Source organism: Hyperolius riggenbachi, chromosome 6 (genome assembly GCF_040937935.1).
Source record: "Hyperolius riggenbachi isolate aHypRig1 chromosome 6, aHypRig1.pri, whole genome shotgun sequence".
Lineage (NCBI taxonomy): Eukaryota > Metazoa > Chordata > Amphibia > Anura > Hyperoliidae > Hyperolius > Hyperolius riggenbachi.
The window spans coordinates 291359826-291379920 of NC_090651.1; the positions used below are offsets into that span (position 1 = coordinate 291359826).

At 44.0% G+C, this 20095-nt stretch overlaps 1 protein-coding gene across 4 annotated transcripts in view; it reads right to left on the reverse strand.

Annotated features, from left to right (window-relative positions):
* Positions 1–13255, reverse strand: part of LOC137521592 (zinc finger and BTB domain-containing protein 49-like) — a 52758-nt gene extending 39503 nt beyond the window's left edge. For 2 of the 4 annotated variants that reach the window (XM_068241046.1, XM_068241045.1), the window contains exons 1-3: positions 8669–8751; positions 5779–5823; positions 3037–3206 (exon numbers count right to left, since the gene is read on the reverse strand). The gene's annotated coding sequence lies outside the window, so the exon portion shown is untranslated. Of the gene's footprint in view, positions 1–3036; positions 3207–3301; positions 3743–5778; positions 5824–8668; positions 8752–13056 lie in introns of those variants that run through there. The other 2 variants (XM_068241047.1, XM_068241048.1) reach the window with 2 other exon arrangements.
* Between the last annotated feature and the right edge of the window lie 6840 nt (positions 13256–20095).

The window sequence follows — 20095 nt, forward strand, 5'->3', positions numbered from 1 at the left end:
AGTGAGGGATATCGAAAGCCAACCGCGACCAATTCTGTCCTCCATGCAAAGAGTTTCCACCCTAAGCATGTGGTGGATGCAATTCCATATGGTCAATATTTACGTTTACGGAGGAACAATCGGTCGCGTATTGCTTTCGATGAACAGGCGACAGAGTTGACTGCCAGATTTATTAAGAGGGGTTATGATCCACACTTGTTGATTAGAGCAAGAGGGCGAGCCGCAGAACAGGATAGAGCAACTTTGCTAAAGGGCAGAGCAGTGGGAGGAGAGAAAGACAATAGAATGGTTTTCTCTTTTGACTACAACCCCATGGCTGGCAAAATCAGACAAAGTATTTTCAAACACTGGGGGATGATCAATCAGGATCCAGAATTAATGGGGAAGGTGAAGGAACCCCCTAGAGTGACGTTCAGAAGAGCACCTACCTTGGGTAATTACCTGACTAGAAGTGAATTTGTGTCACCTAAACGAACAACCTGGTTGGATCGTTACTCCACTAGAGGGAACTTTAGATGTGGATTTTGCAAGTATTGTCCTAAGATGCTCACACAGAAGGTTGTTGATGTCGGAGGGGTCGAATTTCGAAGTAAGGGGTTATACACCTGCCAGACTGACCATGTGGTTTATGTGTTGTTCTGCCCATGCAAAAGATATTATATAGGTCAAACAACTAGACCTTTAAAGAAACGTATTGGAGAACACATTAGTGTCATTAAAGCTGGGAAGAGTTGTACCAGATTAGTTTTACATATGAAGGAGGCGCATGGAGGTGTAAGTCATGGGTTGAGATTTGCGATCCTGGAAAAGGTTGAAGCCCCCAGGAGAGGGGGGGACAGGGAGAGATTACTCCTCAGAAGGGAAACGTGTATAATATTACGTACAGAAGCCATGGGACCAGCAGGCCTAAACGAGAAAATAGAATTAGCATGCATGTTAGATCCATGATTGAGATCAATTGATGTCTTGGACTTATTTCTATTCGTATTTATAATGTATATTTAGAACACTGTCTCTCGTGGGTGACCTTTTATATGGTAATTTGTGGTGCTGAAAAATGTGGCTGATTTGATGGAATTGGGGATCCCTTAATGTGGCTCATGATAGTATTCCCTTAACCAATCTCCGTGTCCCCTATATAAATATTACGGCCATATCCATTTAAGAAATGTTTTGATGTAAATTCAGTAGTGGTGTATTATCGCCTAACTAGCTTTGTAACTGCAGTTAAGTCTGAGTCTCCCCAGGTCTTGTGTGTTTTTAAACGTTTGTGCTTACTCACTTATGAAGCCACAGTAATTGTCACTTGTTGCCACCTAACACACATCACTGTGAGGTGTGCCGATCCGGGATGCATTTTGAACATCAATGGGGGATGGTTGTTTAATACGTACCATCCACATCAGACTACGTTTCTTTTTCTTTTTATATGCCCTGCTAAAATATAGGCAGGCTTCCTAAACCAATGCGCATTGGAGTGGACAAGCGGAGTGCTTTGCCATCCATTGGTGGAAAGAGATGGGGCGGAGCTGTGTCGCCCTCCTCCCGTATTCCACCACGCACAGGCTTTTGGGCAATGTAGTCTTCCACCGTTTGATGACGCACATCCCGTGCTCGGCACCCTCTCCCATTGGTCTCCATAATTTTGGCATACGCGACACCCGGAAGGGGCGGGGTTTACCGCCGCATATACCGGATGCCTGCGTATTGCCACAGTAACGGGAGCACAGCGTGACCAAGCGTCTAGCAAGACGCGAAACGGCCGTCGCAAGCCCTCACTGATGCCCGGCATCCCCACCTCCACCTCACAGCCACCGTATTGACCACTCGTGGAACACACTCGTGGTATGTAACCCTGATGGATGTGGACATTGCACAATAAATTTTAAAGATGGAAGGTGCCCGGATGTTTTCTTTCCTCTTCATTTTTCCAGTTCCAATATCTGTCATTTCTATTTTGTTCCGAAGTGCACACGCCTGAGCAAGTCACGCATAAGGGGTTACTGGAAGGAAGGTGAGAAGATTTACTGTTTGCCTGTCAATTTTTTGTCACTGACTATTGCTAAGTATATGGTAGGGAGTGCCACTCACAAAACGCTGTATCTACATGTTATATCAACTGTATTACGTTAGCCCAGTTCAGGGCAAATACCTTTCATATTAGCAGCAGGGCTTCCTGCAACCCAGCCTTGGTCCCTCGCCCAGGGGTCCACAGGCTACAGGAATATCACCCACAGTCAGGGGTGAATTCCTCAGGGGTCTTAGGCCGCCAGCTCCTCTGGTGGTCTCCACTCAGAGTTGTTACTGTTACACCAAACACTCTCACAATTCTGGTGTCCAGAGGTTAGTAATAATACATCTGTATTATTGCTGATTCTGCAGATCATCGATAATCAGGCGTATATCTGCATTCTTGGTGGTACTGCAGACCGCCAATAATCGGATTCTCTCTGCGTGCTGACACCTATCGTTACAGTTATAAACAGTTGTTTTGTAGGTGAAACCTGATACCACATATTTTCATACGTTTTTTTGCTTTCAGAGAAAAATTCTCTGTAGTCTGATATGTAGAAAAGAACACTGGCTCTGCATTGAAGCAGACACCCCTTCTGCAAATAAATTGTTCCAACAGAACTAAATACTACACAATGAATTAAAGCTTTTGCCTCTGATATTTAACATGCAAAGTTGGAAAATGTTTATACAGCTACATAGACATTATTTGTACATTGTCATTTTAGAACTCTTGGGTATTGATGGTGTTCATTTAAGTATGCATGAACACACCTGTGGGCAGCGGCTTAGTGTATGTGGCATGGTAGTGGGTGGTGGTTTAGTGTGGGCGGTGGCTCAGTGCAGTGGTTGTGGTGTGTCGGGGGTTTCCTGGTCATTTTATTAAATTGTAGACGTTGATAAGGTGCCCTTTGATCTGTGGCTATATCACTGAGCAACAGCACTGGATACAAAGTGGTATAATACTAATATTCTCTCAATAGAGTAACAAAGCAAATAAGCAGAAAGAATTAAAGTGGTTACCTTCCTGCAGACCTTCGCTGCTCAGTCGCTTGATTTCGCCGATGGAGGTTCCAACTGTTCCCAAGAAGTAACAACTTTCCAAAGTGGAATTACTCTACCAGTCCTGTACCGTGTCTGGCACCTCTTATAGCAATCAGTAGCTTTCCTCCTCTAGAATTGCTAACTTGCTCCTGTTAGTCAATCCACAAAGGGAAAGCAATTAGATGAGACAGCTCAGAATGACAGGCATAGGAGTACAGCTCTAATTACTCAGATAGATGCTTACCACTCAAAACATGCTAATTTACGCAAAAGCCACTAAGAGCCCAAGAATGGATTCATCTTACATTTCTTTGCTTAGTTTATCTGATATTTTTTTCCTTGTCCCCCTCTGAGATTCCAAAGGTTTTGTGTGCTAAAGAGGCCAACAGGCCTTCTAGAGAAGAAATTTTACAATTCCGAAGCGAAAACCCTTACTGTTATCAATGTGGTGCTACAAAAGTGACAAACTGACTTTACGGGCCCTTGAGAGGAATCCAGAAGGTGTGGACTTTCATGGAGGGACAGCGGTGGCCCGAGAGTGCACAGAGGCCTGGGAAAGCTCTAAGGGCCCATTTACACTTAATCAGTTGGTGTGCATTAGTGTGCGTTGGTACGCGTTTTTTCCGTAGCAGTGCATTGGGAAGATTTCAGTTAAAACGCGTTAAGTGTGAAAGTTGCCATAGGAAAACATGGGCATTACTTTGAAAATCAGTTGACCTTTCAGTTATAACTGAGAGCAACTGATTAAGTGTAAACGGGGCCTAAGGCAGGCATGTCCAAATTCTGGCCTAGGGGCCAAATAGCCTTTTCTGGTGGCCCCCAAAGCATACTTCCCAACTTTGTGAGATAAGTAAAAGGGACACTTTACTAACGCCCCTGCTACATCCTTAATCACGCCCCCGACTTACCCCTAGTCACATACACATAAATTACATAAGAAAAATATATTGTTTTACAATTCAAATCACACTGGTCCTTTCTATCCTGGTTAATTTTTCTTCATATTAACATTTGAAAATAAGAAATACATCTATTTAAAGTAAACCAGAACTATAAAAAATAAAGATTTGATACCCACCCGCACCTTCCTCCTGCAGCATAAGCCCGTCTGAGTCCCACGCCGTCCTCCCACAGTCGTTCAGCCGCAATCAGCCCCGGTAACTGGCTCCGTCGTTTCAGTCCAAGACTACTGCGCATGTGCGGGACTCCCCCCCCCCCCCCCCCCCTCACATTTAGAGGTTATCTGCCACCGCTATAGTGGTAAAAGACACTGGTTAGTATCTGCCACTGTGCTAACAGCATGCAGTACATGGATTATTGCCCATGGAAATATTTCATTTGACATAATGTCACAGGTATAGTGTACCTAATAAACATCAGAAAAAATTGTATTTAATTTTGGTAGTTCGACCCTCTAGAACTCTCTCATGGAAGGCAATATGGCCCTTGGCCTAAAAAGTTTGGACACCCCTTCTCTAAAGGTGCATACACACGTCAGATAGGAAAATGAAAGATCACAGACCAATTTTACCTCCTTTCATGTAGTATGAGAGCCATACTCTGCACAGTCTATTCTATGGAGCTGAACTCCCCATCAGACAGAAATCTATGCAAGATGCTGCACACAAAGATGCTGTACAGACACAAAAGATCAGTATCTGCAAAAGATCTGTTCCTGCAAAAGATCCATTCCTGCAAAATGCATTCATAGTCTATGATATCTGCAGATCCCATACAGACCTTGTTTAATGGACATTCATCTGCAGATCAGACAATTATCTGCCGATCTGAAGATCCAACCTGGTGGATCTGATCTACAGATAATTGTCCGTTAAACAAGGTGTGTATGAGATCTGCAGATATCATAGACTATGAATGCATTTTGCAGGAATGGATCTTTTGCAGGAACAGATCTTTTGCAGATACTGATCTGTTGCATGTGTACAGCATCTTTGTGTTCAGCATCTTGCAAAGATTTCTGTCTGATGGGGAGTTCAGCTCCATAGAATAGACTGTGTAGAGTATGGCTCTCATACTACATGAAAGAGGGTAAAATTGGTCTGTGATCTTTTATTTTCCAAAGACTTTTATCTGACGTGTGTACCCACCTTAAGGCTTCTTGCACACAGGGACGTTACAGGCGCACGTTAGTGCAGCCTGTAACGCTCCCCCAACGCACAGCAATGTAACACAAGTGGGCTGTTCACACTGCCCACGTTGCGTTACATTGTAACGCAGCAAAGTGCTGCATGCTGTGCGTTCTACTCGACTAAGCCGCGTTAGACTGTTTGCACATGCTCAGTCATGTTGGGGAGGAGGGGAGAGCGGCCGGGCACATGGCTAATTAATATTCACTGCACTCAGTGACGTGCAGTGTTTACTTCCTGGAGCGGCCGCTCTGTGCGGCGATTGGCCGGGCGGAACCACGTGATGCCGTATGTGTCCAAGAGTACGCATCACCGCATCACGGACGCCAGAGTGAGCTGCACAACGCGGCTCACTCTGACGTCCACATCAGAGAGCACCAGGCGTTGCGTTAGGGGCACGTTATGTGCCCTATAACGTCCCCTAAACGCAACGTCCTGGTGTGTAACTAGCCTAAGGGATCCAGAGCCTTCCTTCTATAGCGAGTATGTAACTTTTTTTTCAGGTTGGCTTCAGATTTGCTTTATGTATAAATGGCAGCAACACCATAAGATAAGGATACAAATATTTACTTACGTTCTCTGCATCTGCTGTGCACCTTGGGAGGCTGTGCTATCCGATCTGCAATCACAACACAGATTTGGTAAATAAGTATAAATAAATAAATAAATATTACAGCGTCATTGTCACTTAAAAAGATATTTTAAAGGGAAATTCCAGTTCAGTTGAGAAATATGGCATCTTTTCAGTTCAGCTCTATGTGCTTGAGGCACTATATAAACCTTATTTCTGCCTGATTTTTTTTTTTTTAAAGGAGGCTGCTATGTTTATTTCCTTTTAAGCAATACTGGTTGCCTGACTATTCTTCTGATTCTCTACCTCTAATACTCTTAGCCATAGACCCTGAATCAGCATGCAGCAGATCAGGGGTTTCTGACAATTTTGACATATCTGACAAGATTAGCTTCATGCTCAATTCTGGTGTGATTCAGACACTACTGCAGCCAAATAGACCAGCAGGGCTGCCAAGCAACTGGTATTGCTTAAAAGGAAATAAATATGGCAGCTTCCATATTCTTCTCACTTCAGTTGTCCTTTAAGAGGTGCGTATAATTCACAGACATTCCACTCTTTGTAAAATACTGTGGCTGACAGGAGGGATTTCATTTTGTTGCCTGCCAATGGATTAGTGCACTTGTTGAAAATAAGTAAAAAGTCTATGGAGTCCAATACTCATGCAACAAAGTGAGGGTTTCTGCACACAGAGCTTACTGTCAGTTTTGGAAATGCAAAGCAGGCTACACACTGGAATGAAAAAAAAAAGTTTGACTTACCTGGGGCTTCTTTCAGCCCCCAGCCGTCATCCCGTGTCTGCGCCATCCTTCCACGACCCTCCAACCAGCTGCAGCGACCCCCTCAAAGCTGGCCAGTCACGCACCTCCTCGTCGCATCCCTGTGCACAACAGAGTCCTGAGCATGCTCAACGGGAATGCGATCAGGGCATGCGCAGTAGCGACTGGCCAGCTTTAAGGGGGTCGCAATTTGCTAAACTCCAAGAAATCGCTGCACACAGTGCTTGCGCGATTTAAAAGCCCTGCAATTCCTAGTGAGTCCCTAGCCTCAATCAGGCCAATTATTCCATTCTGATGTTTTGGCGTGGTGTGCCAGGATAATGCAAATAGCAGTGTGCGGTTTCCACTGATGTAATACGATTCTTTGTGAATCGCCTGTACCTGCTGCATTTTATGTGCAGTTGAGTTTTTGCACCATGAATTGGACTGTGTAATCGCATTAAAACCGCATAGCCAGTGATCAGGAAAGATGAATGCCGAACGCAACAGTTTTTCCTGTGCGTTCTTTATTTTTTTCAGAGGAAAAAGGCCCTGGCACCCGATAGGCATAAAAGATAAGCAAGAGAGAACAGGTAAAAAACGCTGCATGCTGTTTGGGAAATCTGAGCCATCCCTTTGGTGAGGGGGAAGGGAGCACTTTGGCATCTTTGCATTGGGTGCTAGAAGACCTTGCCATTTATTGATTGACTTAAGGTGGGTACACACATCAGATAAAAGTCTTTGGTAAATGAAAGATCACAGACCAATTTTACCCCCTTCCATGTAGTATGAGAGCCATACCTGCACAGTCTATTATATTGAGCTGAACTCCCCATCAGATAAAAATCTTTGCAATATGCTGCACACAAAGATTCTGTACACATGCAACAGATCAGTATCTGCGAAAGATCACTTCCTGCAAAAGATCCGTTCCTGCAAAATGCATTCATAGTCTATGATATATGCAGATCTCATACACACCTTGTTTAACAAACATTCATCTGCAGATCAGATCCACCAGGATGGATTTTCAGATCTACAGATAATTGTCTGAACTGCAGATGAATGTCTATTAAACAAGGTGTGTATGAGATCTGCAGATATCATAGACTATGAGGCCTGGAACCCACTGAAAACCGCAAACGCAAAACGCAACCGCTAGCGTTTTGTCTGAGCGGTTTGCAAGCGGATTCATGCGCGTTTTTGGTCGTGTTTTGCAACATTGTATTTTTTTCCCCAGCGGGTGCCTAGCGTTTTGCGTTTTTCATTTTTATCCTGATTGGTCCTGTGAATTATTTTTCATTTTGTTACAGTGTGCTGAACCGCAAAACGCTAGCAAAACCGCTCAGTTTAGGTTTTGCTGAGCGTTTCTGCTAGCGTTTCAATACTTTACATTGAAGCGCTAACGCTCCCAAAATGCTGCAGGTCCTGCGTTTGCGTTTCTGGGAAACGCAAACGCTCCTGTGGAAGTTGCCCCATCCATTAACATTAGCCCAGCGTTTTGGCAAACTGCTAGCGTATCGCAGTGCTGCCAAAACGCTGCCAAAAGCGCTCCTGTGGGTTCCAGCCCTGAATGCATTTTGCAGGAACGGATCTTTTGCAGGAACTGATCTTTTGAATGTGTACAGCATCTTTGTGTTCAGCATCTTGCAAAGATTTCTTTCTGTTCAGCTCAATAGAATAGACTGTGTATGTATGGCTCTCATACTACATGGAAGGGGGTAAAATTGGTCTGTGATATTTCATTTTCCAAAGACTATGGTCTAATGTGTGTATGCACCTTAAGAATGCATTTTGCGGGAACTGATCTTTTGCAGATACTGATCTGTTGAATGTGTACAGCATCTTTGCGTACAGCATCTTGCAAAGATTTTTATCTGATGTGGAGTTTAGCTCAATATAATAGACTGTGCAGGTATGGCTCTCATACTACATGGAAGGGGGTAAAATGGGTCTGTGATCTTTCATTTTCCAAAGACTTTTATCCGATGTGTGTACCCACCTTAAGTCTTTAGAAATATGGCTGCTAATTAGGGCCAGAAATGTTGTAATGATTGTCAGAGCTTCTCCCTACTGCACTGGGTGAATATTTGGTCACAATAACATGAAATCCAAGTGTGTCCTGTTCTCCCTACCTGTATGCCTGTTTGTGCTGCTTCCTGTACGCATCCCTGCATCTCTCCATCCTGCCTGGGCATGTGCAGTGTGCTTCTCTCTGCACACCCCCCAATCTGTGATGCAGAGGGCTTGTCACGTGAACTAGTGCAGCCATTCCTCTATACTTCAGCAGCGCCTTGATCTATTAACCCTTACTCTCCCCAACTGCAGCTGGTTATCCCCACTTTGAAATTCTTAAACCATTCCTCCCCAGCATTTAGCGCACTTAACCCTTTCATTCCACTTTTTCAAGAATTTAAACGTTCCCATCCCACTGTGTTATCCACTTGACAATTTAATAACTTGTGTGCGTAAGGCGACGTTCATAGTGGGCATTGCGTTCCCTGTAACAACAGGAACGCAACGCAGCGGGAAAGCAGGTTATCCGCATGTTGCATCGCATACAGTCAATGAAAGGAATGGTTCACTGTTAAGGTGGCCACAAACAATACAATAAAATGATCTAAATTTAAGGGAATTCGATAAAAACATTCGGTTGTCCCGAAAAATCAAAAGCTTTTTTTTTTTTTTTTCAAGCAAGAGATCCGATCGGTTTCCCATTTTCATTCTATATAAGTCGATTAGGAGTGGTGGATTTTTCTGATCAATTTTTATGAAAGTTGAATTGAGTTTTCAATCATTTTCCATAATTGGGTAAAAATGAATACTTGTGTGCTACATTAGTCAGATTTGTAAAAAGTTACAATCAATCAGAAAGATTGATTGAAAACCATGAATTGAAAATAAATTTAAAAAATTGTATGGTGTGGCCACCTTGAAGGTGACAATACACCATACAATTTTTTTTATATTTCTTTTCAATTCAAGATTACAAGCACTTTTTTTTTCTTATTTATTGTAACATTAAAAAAATATGACCAATGTATCGCACACATGTTACATTTTTTCACAATTGCGAAAAAAAACCCTGAGAAAATTGTTTGTGTGGATACATCAAAAAAGCTGACAATCTACCCTACACCATTCAAATTTCATAAAAATTGGCCTGAAAAATCCACCATTTTCAATTGACTTATGTCCCAAAAAAATTGTGAAATTATTTCAGATTTCTCAAATGAATAAAAAAAGAGCTTTCAATTTTCTAAACAGCCGACCATTTTTATCAAATTAATATAAAATTGGATCATTTTATTGTATTGTGTGTCACCACCTTTAGGCTTTGTTTACATCTAAAATCTAAAAATTGTGCACAAAATCGCAAATATGCTTGCGTTTGCGATTTTGTGCACAATTTTTTTAGTGCCTCCTGGCGCTTGCCTGTGCGCTGCATTTTGTTAACGCTTTTACAGATCGATTTTTTTAACTCACTCCCTGACGCAAGTCAGGAAGTGAACTCTTTGACCCGGAAAGGAATAAATACAATGTATTTATTCTTAAAAACGTGAAAATGCAATCGCTGCACAAATCGATTTTGTGAGCGTTTTGCGCTTTTCCGATACCTTCCATTGGGGCAAAATCGTCTAAAAAATGTTACAGGCACAGCTTTGCTGAGCGGATTGCAAACGAACCCCTCAGATGTGAACTCTCTCATAGGGGATCATTGCACACGCGTTTTCAGGGTGATTTTGAAAATCGTCTGCACTTGAAAAAATGCTGAAAACGCCCTAGATGTGAATGAGCCCTTACTGTTAACGCGCATGTTTTGCGGTAACGCACGGCTTCACACTGCATTACAAAGCTGTTGTTATATGCCACACCACAATGCACCACTGTGAATGTAGCCAGACGCCCCTTACCCACATAATGCAATTTCAGCTGCGTTTTCAGGAGCACAATGCGGCGAGATCCATGGGGACATCAGGAGTGCATCGACTGTACTGTCTGATGTCCCCATCTGTTTGTTGTGAGTCACCACAGAATCACAATGCACAGTTGGTGATGAAAATACACAAACGCATTCCATTCATTGTAGTGATTGGAATGGCAAGGAGGAGGCCCCTACTATTGTGCAGGTGTGAACCCACTGGCAGCTGCATAGTGTGGCTACACTTGTACACAGAGAGGAACACCGCCGTGAAGATGAAGAGGGTATCATCCAGCAGTGGAGGGGTTGCGGAGGATTTCCCCTATTGAGGTAAGTATCTAACTTTTTTAAATTTCTCTGATTACAGGTTTACTGCAGTACACAAAATTCAAAATCTGTTGGTCCTCATATTACATGGAGGTGGGAATATTGGCCAATCAAAATTGGATGGGTATATGCACCTTAAAGCAAACCTGAAGCAGAAAAAAAGTATGATATAATGCATTGAAATGTGTAGTATGGATAATGAATAGAACATTAGTAGCAAAGAAAAGAGTCTCGTATTTTTATTTTCAGTTATACATAGCTCCCAACTGTCCCTTTTTTTAGGGGAAGAGTCCCTCTTTGGGAACCATATCCATCTTTCTACCTTATTTTCACCACCCCCTCCCTTTAGATTGTAAGCCTTTGGCAGGGCTCTCCCTCCTTGTGTATTCTACATGATCGTGCATCCTGCTCATAGATTAACATACATTTATATTACTGGGACTACTACTCCAGTGTATGATCAAGCATTGTGTGCCTTATTGCTTATTACCTGTATTGTGTTGTCTGTAACCCCTATTATCAATGTCTATAACCTAATTTATTGTACAGAGCTTTGTAATATGTTGGGGCTATATAAATCCAATTAAAAATAATAATACTTTGTACATCCTCCTCGTTCTCCCGTTAGCAGCCCCGATAGCTTGGCGAGTCAGGGCGCACTGCGTATGCTCGGCCCGGCCACGTGCCCTGCCACGCTCCCGTGGCCGGGAACACTCTGCGCCTGTGCAGTACTACTGTGCAGGCGCAGAACACTTCCAGCTGCGGGAGCAAAACGGGGTGTGCACAGCTGCACTGCGCATGCGCCGACTGGCCCCGATTAGCCAAACTTACAGGGCTGCTAACGGGGGAGCGAGAAGTTGCAGGAATACAGCGTTTGGAGTGATTGGGGCTGAGGGGGCTGGAGGATGCCCCAGGTATATATAAATCTTTTTTTTTCCTTTCATCTCTGGTACACTTTAATTCCTTTCCTTTAAATTGATATAGTTTTAAATTCCAAATTTTAATAGGAAGAAAAAGTAGTGATGATAGAAAGGACCAGTGTAGTTTGAATTCAAAAAGTACATGTTTTGCATAATATTTTTTTGCGGAATGCGTGGCTAGGGGTGTAGCAAGGGTGTGATTAGAGGTGTGGCAGTGCTGTGTCTTAAAGTGGCCATCTTTCTCATCTCAAAAAGTTGGGAGGTATTGTTATGTAGCTTTCTTACATTTTTTTTAATAACACTGCATATACTGTCGTTTTAAAACCACACTGTCTTTTAAGCTATAAAACAAAGAAATAATGACCCTTTGAACTTTCCTGCAGTAAAACCTTATCTCAAGCTGTCTCTCATTGTTTCTTGGCTGTTTAGGTGCTTCAGAAAAACGGACTGTATTCACCCAAGTTGGGCCGATTAGCTCAGAGAAGCTCTTTTGCATAGATAACTGAAGTTTTTTTTTTTAACTATTTACATACTGGAAAATATCTGAGACTCTTTTCTTTACTAATAATATATTTCTGAGCTGTATGACACATACAATTCATTTCATGCGTTTATTTTCGCTTCAGGTTTGCATTAAGTGGTCTATAGACACAGATGTGGTCTGTAGTCTGCAGATTTCTACATAAACTGGTCCGCTCCAATCTGAACTGGTCCATGCTGAACGGGATGTTTTGCTCCATTCCAAATGGAAACCAAGCCTTAGAGAAGAAGGCAGCAGTGCCCTAGGCATTTGCCTGCTTGCCTTGTGGGTGATCTGGCTCCGCCTCTGTGGGTGTCCCTTCACCAGATGGATAGATCAATAGTGATTTCATGTTTACATGTGCCCTATATTTATATCTGGCCAACCACTATCCCTGGGCATCACCAGCGCTAGCAGTGTCTCCCTGCAGCTCCCTCTTCCCGTTCTGTAGGGATAAACAGAGATGCTCAGACAAGATAAGCATTCCTGTTTATGAGCGCCACGGAATATGTTGGCGCTTTATAAATAATAATAATAATGTGCACTCTCCATTCAAAAGAATGGCCTGAGGGCAGTTTCATGTTTGTATAATAACCCTCCAATAGCTAAACTCGTATTAATGTTCACATATGCCATTTATTGCTATCAAGGGGGCTGTAGAGTGCTCAGTTTTGTAGTAATGGCTAAATCTGTCACACAAAAAGAAATGTCCATAATTCAAACTCGGACTGGTTTGCCTATTGCACCTTGAATAACGTAAGACAAACACGCATATGACAGATGGAATCCACAGTGAGGACTAGACAAATGATGAGGCAGTGTGAAATTGCTTACCCTTTAGCCCAAAGAAAATATCTTTTTTCCATTTTGTTCCTTGCAGTGATTAGATCATGCAGGAAACAATGACTATAGCACCAGCAATGAGCGCATAGGAATCCTAATTACATTGTTGCACCTTCTGTAAAGTTACCATCACATGATGAGAATGCACTGCGGGATTCAGGAGTCGCTGGGAATCATTCATTCTAGTTCTGCATGTCCTTGGTTTCATGAAACAATAGAAAGCAGTGGCAGAGGTCGGACACTAGGACCTGATGGCGTCTGCAGTGCTCGGGGGTGGGGGGGAGAGAGGATGGGAATCTATGCCAGACTTGCCTCTGCTGCCAATGGACGCACATAAGAGAGAACAGCTCTACCAGGCAAAAACTGGAAATATTATATTCCCCAGATACTTTGAGATTGCCAGTCCTAACTATTCAGAAAAAGGCTCGTTGGGATTTGTAGTTCTACAGCTGCTAAAATGCCTTCATCGCCGGAAGGTAAATACTGCTGTATATTATACAAACGTCCATCCCAGTGGCATTTTTTTTTTACAATATTAACTTGTCCGCTAGGGGGCTTACGGGTGTTGTAGAAGCACCAGATAAAGCGCTGCTTGGCATGCGCAGTACGATCTTTGTGTTCTGAACGGCTGCTGAACAGCTGTTTTCGAGACATGCGCTGTAGGGACATTTACAAACAGCAAATTTTCACTCAGTTTTGAACATGTTCACTAAGGCCTCTTTTCCACAGACTGTTGATAGGCAGTGAAATGCCTCTTAAACTCTCACAACTGCTTACTGCTGCCTGGTAACTGCTAGTTGCTACCTGGTAACTGCTCACTGCTGCCTGGTTACTGCTTGCTGAACACACAGCTCAACAGTCCGTGGAAAGGAGGCCTAAATATGTAGAAGGATGCAATCAGACGGCCCCGTTCACACTTATGATCGCAAACTGCTAGTAGTTCTCGCTAGCATTTTGCCGCTGCGGTTTTTTATGCGATCATTGCGGATTTTTCACTGGACATTTTCACAATGTTTGAGCAATCATGACTGAAATGCATTGCAATTGGGATCGTTCTAAAATTGCAGAAAAATGTTGCATGTAGCGCTAATGTAGCGCTAATCCCGAATTGCCGGCAATTGCGGCAGCAAAATCGCTGCCATATAGTTAACATTGCACTAGTGCTAGCGATCGCTGGCAATTAGCGGTGAATAGTAGTCGATTGGGGTGCGCAAATGCAATCTAAATTATGTCAGGCAGTGCGCTCATATATTAAAATTGCAGAAACAGTCAGATTGTATGCGCAACACAGTCCTGCTATATGGGGGGAAGCAATGTCCCCCTAACCATCCAATTGGACAAAAGTTTATCAGTTAATTATTCTTAAAGGGAACCTGAACTGAGTAAAAGTATTTAAAATAAACTCATGAGTTAACTTCAAATGAACATTACATAGTTATCTCGCCATCAGTTCCTTTCAGAAGCTCACTATTTTCTTCTGAAAATGATCCCTTCCAGTTCTGACAACATTTTGTCAGAACTGAAATATATCAGTTGCTGTCAGTTATATATCAGTTGCTGTCAGTTATAGCTAAGAGAATAACTGATGTGCCAGGTAATGTCCATGTTTTCCTATGGCTCAAGTGGGTGATATTACAGTTTAACAGTGTGCTGACCAGAAAGCTGTTATGGGGTAATGGCCATTTTCAAAATGGAGGACGGAGAATTCCATTGATCACAGTTGACAAACAGGACGCAGGACAGGAGAAAGAATTTGAGGACTAGACTACACAGGAGGTAAGTATGACCTGTATATGTTTATTTTGACTTTTCATTTTCAGTTCAGGTTCTCTTTAAAGGGGGGTCGGGGGAAAATGAGCTGAACTTACACGGGGCTTCTAATGGTCCCTCGCAGACATCCTGTGTTGGCGCAGCCACTCACCGATGCTCCGGCCCCGCCTCCGGTTCACTTCTGGAATTTCTGACTTTAAAGTCAGAAAACCACTGCGCCTGCACGCCCGTGTCCTCGCTCCCACTGATGTCACCAGGAGTGTACTGCGCAGACACAGACCATACTGGGCCTGCGCTGTGCGCTCTTGATGACATCAGCGGGATCGAGGACACGGCAACGCAGGCGCAGTGGTTTTCAGACTTTAAAGTCTGAAATTCCAGAAGTGAACCGGAGGCGGGGCCGGAGTATCGGTGAGCGGCTGCGCGGGCACAGGATGTCTGCGGGGGACCGTTAGAAGCCCCGGGTAAGTTTAACTCATTTTCCCCTGACCCCCCTACAGTATCCCTTTAAAGAAAGGAAAAAAGAGACTGCTACACTCACGCAGGTTGTCCAAGTGGGAGCTGGGAACCAATGCCACAGTTGCAAAATAGTCAGAAAAATCCCGCTACACCAAGTGGTGGGGTGAAATAAAAAATATCCTTTATTCTTTAATCCATATCAGTGTCACAGATAAAAGCTCACGCGTATTGGAGCGATGGCTTGCTCCTTAAAGCCAATGGGTACCGCTATAAAAATAAAAAAGTCAGATACTCACCTAAGGAGAGGGAAGGCTCGGTCCTAAGGAGCCTTCCCTCTCCTCTCCCGGTGCCCTCGGTGCTGCGCTGGCTCCCCCGTTCGCGTCCGCCGCCGCAGGGACTTCGGAGGTCTTCGGGAGCACTCGGGCTTCCGAAGTCGGGCCGCTCCATACTACGCATGCGCGAGTGTGCGTCAGAGGGCGCTTGCACATGCGTAGTATGGAGCGGCCCGTCTTCGGGAGCCCGAGTGCTCCCGAAGGCTTCCGAAACATCCCTGCGGCATGCGGAAGTGGCAGTATTTGACCGAACTGGTCGAATACTGCCACGGGGATCCTGTGCGGGACCGGGCACCGGGAGAGGAGAGGGAAGGCTCATTAGGACCGAGCCTTCCCTCTCCTTAGGTGAGTATCTGACTTTTTTTTTTTTAAACGGTAAACATTCACTTTAATCATAGCTTAATCATAGCTTAATCATGCTAGGCCACACCCCCAAGGGTGTCCATCTTTGCCTTAAAGTAACATACATCTAAAAAATGGGTATAGGTATCCACAATACAATACAATACAATACAATAACATTTCTATAGCGCTTTTCTCCCATAGGACTCAATGCGCTTAGGCTCTCTCAGATTCAGTAATTAGTAGGATGAAGTATTCACACAACTAAAGTTATATTTCTGCAAATGCCAAACTGAACAGGTGGGTTTTCAGTCTGGATTTAAACACGTCCAGGGATGGAGCTGTCCTGATCTGTTGAGGTAAGGAGTTCCAAAACGTAGGGGCAGCATGACAGAAGGCTCTGGGACCAAACGTTTCCAAGTGGACTCTGGGTATGACTAGATTATTAGAACCTGTTGATCTGAGAATGCGGGGATTGCTACGTAGCTGCAACATATCTTTCATGTATCCAGGGCCTAGATTATTCAGGGATTTAAATGTCAGTAGGCTGATCTTGAATAGGACCCTCCATTCTATAGGTAGCCAGTGAAGGGAGTGCAGGACTGGCGTTATGTGGCAGTGACTGAGTTGGTTGGTTAGCAGTCTGGCAGCAGTATTCTGTATCAGCTGTAGACGGTACAAGGCCTTTTTTGGAAGGCCAGTGTAGAGAGCATTGCAGTAGTCCAGTCGGGATGTGATGAAGCTACGTCTGTAGCTGGTCATTGCATCTGGGTCCAGGGAGGGTTTTTTGAAGAGAGGCCTGATGATTGCTTCCTTCAGTAAAGCAGGAAATATCCCTGATTTTAAGGAACAGTTAATAATTTTTAGGAATACCGGTACGAACAGGTCGGGGCAGTTCAACATGAACTGTGTTGGGCCAGGATCCAGGTCACAGGTAGTTAGGCGGACGTGAAGGAGGATGCTTGATGTGACTTCTTCATCAATTTCTTTGAAGTTTGACCAAGGTGTTACATTGTCTCTGCTAATGGTCTTCGGCGCTATATTAGGCTCAGATGCTCTAAGTTGGATGGCGGACCTTATAGCGGAGACTTTGTCTGTGAAGAAATGGGCAAATTGGTCACAGAGGTCCTTTGAAGACTCGATATTAAGTTTTTGACATGCCGGGTTGCAGAGTTTTTCCACTGTGCGGAACACTTGGGCTGGTTTGTTAACTGCATTTGCAATCTCTTGTGATAGAAAGGATGATTTTTTTCCCCGTGATTACCTTTTGGTAGCTCTTCAAGTGGAGGATTAAGGCATGTTTGTCTTCTGGGGACTGAGATTTGCGCCACAGTCTCTCAAGTTTTCGGCCTTGTCTTTTCAGCTCTTTTATAGCGTTATCAAACCACTGTGCATGATGGTGTGGAGTAAGATATTTGGTGCGCAGAGGAGCAATGGTCTCAAAGGTGGAGGACACACATTTGTTGTATTTAAACACCAGAGTATCAGGGTCCAAGCTGGAGTCAGTCAATTCATCAAAGCTAAAGTTATCTCGGATATGTTGAGGTGTTAGCCCTTTTAAGCGGCGATATTTTATTTGATTCTTGACCTGGTGTTTGACAGCTGGTATTGAGAGGGAGAAGTGGATAGTGTGATGGTCTGACCAGGCAACAGGATTATTTCCACATTGGCTATTGACAGCCCAGTATGGAATATAAGGTCCAGAGTGTGACCTTTCCTGTGAGTAGCAGAGCTGATTGATTGGAGGAAGCCCAGTTCATGTAAGGCATGAGATAGCTCTATTCCAAATTTTGAAGAGGAGTCATCCACCCATGTATTGAAATCTCCAAGAACAATCCATCTGGGGTGTTCCAGTGTTAGGTTGCATAGGAGGTCTACAAGTTCCTGAAGGAAGTCTGAGTATTTTTCTGGTGGGCGGTAGATCAGCAATATGTTAGTGTTTTTCTCAGCTGAAAGTTGCACCCCCAAGCATTCAAACGAGTTGGTAGGACCTACAGTAAGTGGTCTGATTTTCAAAGCTGATCTAAAGCAAAGTGCAACCCCTCCTCCCCTGCGTTCTTTCCTGTTGCAGTATATCACGGAATAGTTTGTTGGCACGGCGGCCTCCAGGGTGGGGCCAACTGGTTCAGAAAGCCAGGTTTCAGTCAGGCAGGCCAGACCAGAAGACTCTATTAGATCATGTATGATTGCTGTTTTGTTGTTTATCGATCTGATGTTACAGAGGACAGCCTTGATGGGGCTACCCTGGAAGCTGAGGTCTGAGATTGATGACTCCAGGACAGAACAGTCTCCAGATGTGTGGCTGTCATCTCTGCTGGATTGTGCTGGAGCTATTAGGGTTGTTGGCTGGGTGTACTCTGTAGATTTTGTCACAGAGTTATTTTGGTTCTGTGGTGAAGAACGTCTTTTCCCACATCCTCTCGATCCTCTCTTTGTCTTTCTGAGGATTCCAACAGACTTAAGTAGAATTATTGTGGATTTGTCAATTGGATAAATATTTCTTGGTTGGTATACAGCTAAAAGTCTCTCTGCTGAGTATTGATGTTTACACATTAGGATGGACAAGAGACAGCTCAGGGCTCCTGCCGAGAAAGGCCCTATTTAGAGTCAAGGTGTGAACTTTCTCAGCTGTGGCTGGTATCCTGCAGAGATCAAAGGGCCTGTATAGACTGATTGTCCTTACACAGAGATGTATGGATGGACAGCATGGATTTGAAAACACAGTCCTTTGTTTAGGAATTTGAAGATATAATGTATAATATATGTAGAAAAATATAGTCTATTGAGCATAGATGCTGTAGATAATCGATGAAAGTTACTCACAGGATGGGAGAGGGCGGGCACAAAGAGGCAGAAAGTCTTTAAGGTCTCAGGTCAATACTACAATACTACAGGTCAACAATACAATACAATAAAAACATATATAGAACTCCATCACGATTGCACCTGTATCGTAGAAAAAGGAAGGAGGGAGGGAAGAAGGAAAAAGGTAGGGAAGGATGGGAAAAATTATGTATATATGAAAGGGGGAGGGAGGAAGGAGGAAGAGAGGGAAAGAAATGGGAACATCAAAAACAAAACTGGAACCACATATATCAAAATGCCATGAATATACAAATGCAGTTCCATATATCATCTTTCGTAAAACACATTAAGTTAATTATTCTTCTTTTTTTCAATTTAGTTTTATTGAAATTTTAACAAGCAAAACAAAAAACATCACAGTAAACAGCAAATACCAACGGATCCGGTCCGTTTGCATCCGTTTTCCGTGCGGTATGAACACGGTTGCGGTCCGGATCCGTTTTCTTAAAGAGATAACAACCTGTCCCACAGGGCTGGTATCTGCTGCACCTGTAGGATGAGGTCTTCTGCTGTGTAGGGCCTCACCTCCTCGTTATCAGACATATCACACATGTTGCTGCCAAAGAGCTCCAGCGTGAAATCGCTGCTGCTCCACTCTGTGAACGCTGGGCCCATGTGGTCCCCATCAAAAATGGCCGCTATACCATAGAAAAAGCATAGGAAGTGGGGTAGAACGTCCGTTTTTTATAGCCAGTGTGTTGTGCGCTCTCCGTTTCTCATTGGTTTGTATTGGACGGATGCAACAGTCAGGCTCCGCTCCGGATACGTCTGCCGGAGGAGCCGGACCAAAAAATAGCGCATGTTGGATCTTACGCCGGAGTCCGGATCCGGTCCGCATGGTACGGACGCATGTGAACGGACGCATAGACTTTCATTGCTATGCCGTGCGTCCGTTCCGCATGCGGTCCGGCTCCGGTACGGCGATTCCGGACGGTGAACGCCAATGTGAACCGGGCCTTATGAGGTCAGTCCAGACATTGCTGACAAAGAACAAAACATTACAGGGGGGGGGGGGGGGGGAAGTCTACACATAGACAAACATAAATGGGAGGTAGGGGGGGAGGGGGAACTGTATGTCTCTTTATGAGGTTCAGATTGTGCCAGCTGCTATGTTGATGCCAGAACTGTGGCTAAAAAGGAGGAAAAGGCAAAGGTAGGGAGGGGGGGGGGAGAGAATGGGAAGAGCGACTAAAGAATCTGTCAGTTTTAGGGTTGGGAGGAGAACCAGATGTCCCATGGGTCCCATATTCTATCAAAAAGTG